At 33.3% G+C, this 8,480-nt stretch overlaps 1 long non-coding RNA gene across 5 annotated transcripts; it reads right to left on the bottom strand.

The window, feature by feature from the left end:
• Positions 1-3,552: 3,552 nt before the first annotated feature.
• LOC115713622 (uncharacterized) lies at positions 3,553-8,208 on the bottom strand. Of its 5 annotated transcripts, XR_009684806.1 has the most exons (6): positions 8,069-8,151; positions 7,805-7,921; positions 6,785-6,880; positions 6,638-6,685; positions 6,469-6,559; positions 5,844-6,223 (listed from the first exon to the last, which is right to left on the bottom strand). It is a non-coding gene; the product is annotated as an uncharacterized LOC115713622 (long non-coding RNA). The 5 variants fall into 5 exon arrangements; XR_009684804.1 differs by lacking the exon at positions 8,069-8,151 and adding an exon at positions 3,553-4,231 and having other exon boundaries at positions 4,521-6,559; positions 6,785-6,857; positions 7,805-8,062; XR_004011000.2 differs by having other exon boundaries at positions 7,805-8,208.
• Positions 8,209-8,480: the final 272 nt, after the last annotated feature.

The raw sequence follows: 8,480 nt of genomic DNA, 5'->3' as shown, positions 1-8,480 counted from the left end.
TAAGGGTGGTGAGATTGGCTGCAGGATGTGGTGAAGATATATTAAAGTTAGGTTGTTGTGTAAAAGTCTGTGTGGACGATGGGTGAAAAGTAGCAGTAGGAAGGCTTACTATGTGTCAAGTTTGAGGCTGGTTTGTGATAGATTAGGAGTTGCTGGTTTGTGATAGTGGTGTTCGACTTCCAGTAAGTATGGGGTTGATTGTAGAAGGAGGCACAGACATATTTATGGTTGATTGTGGTGTTGTTGGCTGATTAAACAAAGGGGGTAAGTGTTGGGTTTTATGCCCTAAATAAAACTCATTTCAATATAATCAGATTTACTTATTAATATAGATCAGAAATAACATTTAATGTTGCATGGTTCACATGATTTATTTCATGATTATATGTACATAATGTATAAATTCATCTGAAACCCTTTTCACATACTTGATCCTGTTTATTGTCATGCGAGTCAACACATTGGAAAGTAAACATGACTATGTGAATAAAGTTTCTAGATTTATCGGACACGGGGTTTTGCGATATGATAATCTACAACAAGAGTTTACTTGTATTTGGAGAAATACTATGTTCTTTCCAGAACATTGGTTAAAGTAAAGCTCAGGTTGGATGCATGGAGTATGCATCGGAAGGGACCGATATTGAACTTTGACTTAGATTTATTAAACTTACCGTAATATCTATTCAAGTCAATATCGCCTAGTTGATCCTAGATCAAATGTTCTTAATCCTGTTATGATTAGGCTCAATCTTGAAAGGCTATTCGTGTTCTTTGATTTGTTAGTTAAGCCTACTTTTAGGTCAGGGTGATACGTACATTTTGGGAACACGGTAGTGCAATTGAGTGGGAGCGCTATCATAAACATGGAATCTATAGCTTCTATCTGGCGAATAGTAAGCAAAGGATGATCTCCTTCGAGCTTGACCAAACGAACATAAATGGTGGAGTACTCATTTCACATAAGCTGAAATATCATTTATACGGGGTCAAGTGTTTTAAGGAATAAATACATTGTAGGGTGTAACGGTCATTTAATCCCTTTACAATGTAGATCATTCATATAGAGGATCATTGATCACATTAGGATTATAACAATGGACAACTAATGATGTGTCTATATGGTGGAACATATAGAGCATTCTATATACTGAGAGTGCAATTCTAAGTTCTATGCGTGGATTCAACGAAGAATTAATAAGTTAGTGAATTTTAGTGCTAAATTCTTGATCTACTTATTGGAAGCTCGGTTATATAGACCCATGGTCCCCCCACTAGTTGAGATAATATTTCTTGTAAGACTCATGTAATTGGTTTTGATTAATCAATTATAATTCTCAAATTAGACTATGTCTATTTGTGAAATTTTCACTAAGTAAGGGCGAAATTGTAAAGAAAGAGTTTATAGGGGCATATTTGTTAATTATGATACTTTGTATGGTTCAATTAATAAATATGATAAATGACAATATTATTTAATAATTATTTATAGTTATTAAATAGTTAGAATTGACATTTAAATGATTGAATTAGGAAATTGGCATTTTTGAGAAAATCAGATACAAAAGGTGTTAAAATTGCAAAATTGCAAAGCCCAAGGCCCAATCCACTAATGCTATGGCCGGCCACCTATGTAGCTATTTTAAGTTGATTTTTTCATTATTTTAATGCCATATAATTCAAATCTAACCCTAGTGGAATGCTATAAATAGATAGTGAAGGCTTCAGGAAAAACACTTCTTCTGATTCAGAAAAAACTGAGCCTTCTCTCTCCCTATCTTTAGCTGACCACTCTCTCTCTTCTTCCTTAGAATTTCGAAATCCTTAGTGTATGAGTAGTGCCCACACACATCAAGTGATACCTCAATCATAGTGAGGAAGATCGTGAAGAAAGATCATCAGCAAAGGAGATTCAGCATCAAGGATTCAGAGAAAGAGATCCAGGTTCAGATATTGATAATGCTTTACTACAGAAAGGAATCAAGGGCTAGATATCTGAACGGAAGGAGTCATTATATTCCGCTGCACCCAATGTAAGGTTTCTTAAACTTTATATGTGTTTATTTCATCGTTTTAGAAAGTTCTTATTTAGGATGTTAATAAACATACTTGTGAGTAGATCTAAGATCCTGGTAAAATAATTTCCAACAGTAAGGTCACAGTAGAGACACTTGACGAGAGACTTGAAGAAGGCAGTGTTAAGAGTGTTTCAGCATCAGTCAATAGGCGTGGTTGTGGGATGGTTGTAGTGTTTAAGCGAGGGATGGTTGAAGTAAGTTTGGTACGAGCAAGGCGAGTCAACAAAGGCCACACATTTCCTTTTGAAAAGTCAGTCCGGTATTTGTCATACCCCGTTGTGGGAAGCTTCGCTCTTTTCATCCAAGGACCGTAAGGGAGATCATCATCGTTACCATGGTCCATACGTTCCATGAATTTGATACACTTCTCAAATGGATGTCCAAGCAAACCACACTCAAAACAAAACTCCGGTAGATGCTCATATCGGAAGTCAATCCAAAACTCATCTCTAACTTTTGGTAGGCTAATCATTCGGCCACGAGGAAGTGGCTTATTGATCAATAATTTCACCCGGATCCGAAGAAAAGGACCCCAACCTTCATCAAGGGAATCCTCATAGACATCCAAGAACTCACCAATAAGGTTTCCCAATGCTTTTGCAAGAGTCTTGGACTTGCTTAAGAAGGGTAATCGATAGATTTGAACCCAAAATGGAGTAAAAATCAGATCATTTATTGAGACATTCTGCAGAGCACTTGGGGTGTACATCACAATAAGATGATTTTGAAAGTGCCTCGGTTTTTTGTTCATCACTAAAAATTTATCACCGGCACAACTAAAAGAAACCTTGAACATGTCCTCCTTGTAGACAGAAATCACAGCAGGAAAGCGACCTTTCCAATGTCCCGACATTTGATCAATGAAAGTCGGTTTATGGACATAAGATTCAGTGAGAACCCGTGCTTTGAACAGGTGTTCAGAATGCTGGGTAAAGGTAGCAGCAACCTCCTCAAACAGGGTAAAAATAGAGCCCTCATCTTCTGTTAAGGACAAAGTGGTGTTGAAGGCATTCGCAATGGATCAATGGCAGAAAAGCAGCAAAGAGAACAGAGGGGCTATCGGGGAAACAGGGATCGATTCTCAGGGAGATGGTGGCAAGGGCGGTTGAAGGTGGAGTAAACCAGAAAACTGGAAAAAAGGGGGGAAAAAAGTTTGAAACGAAGGAAAGTTAGTTAAAAAGAAAAATAAGGTAGTTATAAGGCATGACTGCAACAGACCAAAAAGGCACAATAAATTCTTGACATATTAGAAAAAATTACATTTACCAAAAAAAATTTTAAATATAAAAAAATACCATAAGAGAGTGACAAACATATAAATATCATATTTTTGTAGCTTTATTATCAAATTCCATATTTAATATAATTTTCACACGTATATAATAGTTGTTGTTTCGTCTATCCTTTATAAATATATTTTAATATATAAAAAAACTCCAAACTAATTTATTAATTACATCAAATTCAAATAACAAAGTATAATATCATTTAATTTTATCTTAATCCTTTCAACTATCACCCCACTTACATTTAATCCTCTAAACTTAAATTTTAACGGTAAAACTCTTCAAATTAATAAACTACTAACAAATTTAAAGTATCATTTATTTTTTACAATTAATTGTCAATATAGACTACTTATGTGTACACTTTTGTACATATGTCACATTGATATTGTTACACCTAATATTATTATTTAAAAAAGGGTAAATGGCGGAAAAACTCCCAAAACTTTTATTTTAGTTTCACTTAACCCCCAAAACCTAAATTTGTGCGGTAAAACCTCCAATACTCGTATTCAGTTAGCAATTTGACATTTCCGTCCATTTTAGGTGTTAAGTGCCATGTTGGACTGGACACAGTGTACACGTAACATAATTTTATTGGTCCATGAAAAAAAATATTTAAAAAAATTAAAAAATTAAAAAAAATTAATTTGAAATTAAAAAAATATAAATAAAAAATAAATTTTCTTTTTTCTTTCTTTCTTTTTCTTTTCTTTTCTTCCTTTTTCTGTTTATCTTCGCTCTATCACTCTCTCGAATAGGTGAAGGTGGTGACTTAGCTTCAGTCACTGAAGCTGATCTCATTGCCTTTAAGCTTTCAAGTGCTTCTTCCTTCACTGATTTCTTCACTCCATCTCACCTAAATTTCTACACACCAAATTCAAAATCAAAACTCCCATTTCTTGAAAATTTGAAAACTTGAACCAATCCCACCAAATTCAAAACCCTAATTGTTGAAAAAGTCAATAACTTGAACCAAACCCACCAAATTTAAAATCACAAAAACAAAAACCCATTTCTTAAAAATTCAATAACTGAGACCAATCCCCACCAAATTCAAAACCCTAGTTTTTCATAAAGTCAGTAACTTGAACCCAAACCCATCAAATTCTTCAATCAATGTTCTGTTTTAAAGATGAAAAGGGGAGAAATTTACAAGTTGTTTAGCGTGTCGGGCTTGGCGACGGAGCGAGCGGGAGAGGAAGATAGCAATGGAACCGGTGAGTAGAACACTGGTGGCGACTTGGAGAGAAGAAGGTTCGTCGGAAGTGGCAAAAATCAGAGCTGTAGATTGGAAAAACTCTACAGGACCTTCTTCTTCCTCTTCTGGAACATTGTTTGTTGTTGTTGTGGGTTCAAAAGCTAGAGCTAGCCATGGTTCAGGTCGGGTTCAGGTTCGTAAGGGAGCAGAGATGGGTCTGAGAGTAAGTGGAGGAGAGAGAAAGTGGTTATGGAGATGATGATGATGAGAGAAGGGAAAATGGGTGGTGGCTTGGGGTGGTCGGAGATCTGCTGAGGTGGCTTGGGATGGTGAGAGATCGAGAGAGAGGTGGTTGCCGAGGAGATCGAGAGAGTGATAGAGAGAGAGAGTGATAGAGCGAGATGAACAGAAAAAGAAAGAAAAGAAAAAAAAAGAAAAAGAAAGAAAGGAAAAAAAGAAAAAAAAGAGAAAATTTATTTTTTATTTATATATTTTTTTTAAAATTTCAAATTATTTTTTTTAATTTTTTAATTTTTTTAAATAATTTTTTACGTGAACCAATAAAATTGTGCCACGTGTACACTGTGTCTAGTCCAACATGACACTTAACACCTAAAATGGACAGAAATGTTAAATTGCTCACAGAATACGAGTATTGGGGGTTTTACCGCACAAATTTGGGTTTTGAGGGTTAAGTAAAACCAAAATAAAAATTTTAGAAATTTTGTCGCCATTTACCTTTTAAAAAAATATAAAAATTATTTCAAAATTTAAAATATTTTATTTTTTATTTTTATAATTTTATTTAATTTTAAAATAAATTTTAAAAATAATTTTTAAATAATAATATTAAATATACCAATATAAACATGTTATAAGTACAAGAATATACACAAACAGTCCATAATGACACATAAGCAATCAACCAGATAACATCTTAAATTTACTACCAATTTAATAGTTTCAAAAATTTTACCGCAATACAAGTGAAACGACAGTTAGAAGAAATTAGCCGTCAGAATCTCTTTTAACTTTTACACATACAGAAGTATTAAACTATCTCTCTTCTTCTCCCTTGTGTACATATAAAAAAACAATAAAAATGTATAGTTTGCTCATAATTATGTTTGCAGTTGTCCATATAGCAGCCAACCCTTTACCATCTAAAATACGAAATAGCCATTTGCAAAATTTGAATAATGGATTTGAAAAATCATCTTTTTGGTACTCTGGTCCTAGCCCTTGTCCAGTTTTGAGAAAGAACTTTACTTAGAGACGCACAGTTAAATACTTTCCACCTTAATTATGTACCAAATACCAAAAGTAAATCAATTCAAGGTAAACAAAATAAGTCAAAACACAAGTTTTAAATGTTGATAGTGTTGTTATCATTCTTACTGCTTTTGATCAACTTGCCATGCCCAAACAACACAATGTCATTTAAAGCTGGTCTTATATCTTTGTTCATTTTTCTTACCCAATCAGGTGAAAGGAGAGCGTAAATTCATATATCTCAGGTAGACTTGAAATTAGTCCTTTTTTTCCTTCCTTTGCTCCCTCCATTTTCAGAGACCATCTGTCCTTTTTCACTTCCAGCAACCAATTTTGACCTAGGCAGGGTATGTGGGTGTAAATAACTACTTTCTCGTCATCTTTTTCTGTAAACAAATCAGAAAGATAAAATCCAGTTGAAAGAAGAAGGATAGTTTGGCTTGCCAATTATTTTCTTATACAATTCCATGAGATTTGTATCATGAAAAGACAAAGAACCAGCTAAAAGGGCAAACAAGATCACCCCACAAGACCATATATGCACTTGTTTGGCAGATACTGTGAAAATGAATTAATTATAGGATCTAGCTAACAAAATAATAGAAAAGCAAGAACCAGAAAGGCATTTTACTTTAGTATTTAGAAGAAAGAAAACTCTGAACTTATCATAGTGCAGAAACAAGATGGGAGTCGTTATTCAATTTTCATCAAACATACATGAGCTGCAAGAAAGAAGTAATTTCATGTTAACATCAAAAGATGAAAGAGTCCAAAAGAAATGTCAAAGAACAAACAGATACCTCTGGAGCTATCCAGTATGGAATTCCTTTATCGTTTGCTTCATAAACCTAAACAAGTGTAGCAAATTAGAACTACTTAATTTCACATAAAAGAGAAGAATCCTAAATACTGATATAGTAGCAAAAATCAGAACTAACATCACTCACAATTTCAAGTTCTTAAAGATGCTAGGCTTCGTCTACCATACCTTTTGGATTGCATATACCTTATACATACCATCTGTTACAAGAAGCATCCAACATCTAAGATACAAATTAAAGAAATAAAAATAAGCTTTTTTCATTGAATAATATGCCTTATACATACCATCAAAGGTAATCTAATAATATATATACATCAGCCATATAATTAATCCAAATAATTAGAGAACACAATGAATCAGCATTAGATACGAAAATCTCAAATCTCCAAAAAAATTAAAATAAAATGAGTGTCTAAACCCAAAGGAAAAAATAACAGAGGATATCCTTGATTCTCCCAACACATTCTCGTGTTTGCAAAACAATCAAACCAATATCACTTTCTCATATTTCTTATAAAAAAAATCATATAAATATGTCTTTATCAAAATCATTGAAACATGTTGCTTGAGATCATAAGTGTTAGCTCCATTCTCCTTCATCAAGGCAGTCTTGGCAGCCTCACTCTCGACCTCTTTCTCATAAGAATGAAACTCTTTCACAAGCCGTTTCCAAGTACTTGTTTTGATCTTCAAACTTGTTAGTGCTTCCATACCAATAGAATATGAAATTTCTGAGTTCTTATTCTGTTCTTCTATAAAAACCAAATAAATTTCGGCTAAAGAAGAAACACAAAAACTCGTGTTTTGGCCATTTTCCAACCAAGCATCAACCCAAATCTTGCCAAAGATAGATAAATTTTAATTATAATGATAACATGTCAATATAACTTCAGATACAAATTGGCAGCAATCGTATAGAAATATTGATTTAATTGAAGTTATCAACAAATCATAGTTATACCCAAATAAAAAATCTTAGATTCTCAGTTAATGCCGAAATCAGAATACCAACATATTCATCTGTACCCAAATCTAAACACATCAGATTTGATCAGATCATGTTAAGAATCAAATCAAGGTGAGCATATCTGAATTAAATCAAAACAGATTAGAAAAGTTGAAACATATATCAGTTACAACATACCTATGCTTCGACAAAGTGGAATGGAGGCGAGGAGCTCGTCCGCTGGGATTGATTGAAGGGTGTAGGCGAGTTAGCTTCGTTACTAAAATCTCAAATATCCGCAAAAACGATTGCTTCCTGAAATATTAAACTTATTTAATATAGAGTTAATTTTTAGAAATTTCTTCAATTACTTGAGTGAGTATTTCAATATTTACTAAACATGATAGAGTATTCTTATATTTATTAGTTTGTTTGAGTAATTTTCAATTTTTTAGATTGTACCTTCACTTGTATTAGTAGTGGGCATAAAAGATGTAGAAACTAATCCTTTAATAATATTTCTAGAATAATTTATAGAGTCCTATAAATAAATAAAGATGTAATACTACTATTTTACACCAAAATATAGCCTATTTTACATTATTCTTTCCAATATTCTTCTTCTTATTTCTAACAAAGTGGTATTAGAGTCAAGTTTGTGAAAAAAAAAAATAGCAAGTGGAGAAATGATCCCCTTTTAAATTCCAATGCTCACTAAAAGCAACTTTGACAATTGGAGTAGAGTAGTAAGATAAATGCGCTATTAGGAGCTCAAGATGTATGAGATATTGTTGAGAAAGGACATACAAAGCAAGACAATGTTGTTCTTTCTAAAACTCAATGGGATACCTTAAGGGATTCAAGAAAGATGGAA

This window comes from Cannabis sativa, chromosome X, assembly GCF_029168945.1.
Source record: "Cannabis sativa cultivar Pink pepper isolate KNU-18-1 chromosome X, ASM2916894v1, whole genome shotgun sequence".
NCBI lineage: Eukaryota > Viridiplantae > Streptophyta > Magnoliopsida > Rosales > Cannabaceae > Cannabis > Cannabis sativa.
This window is presented reverse-complemented; position numbering and strand designations above follow the sequence as displayed.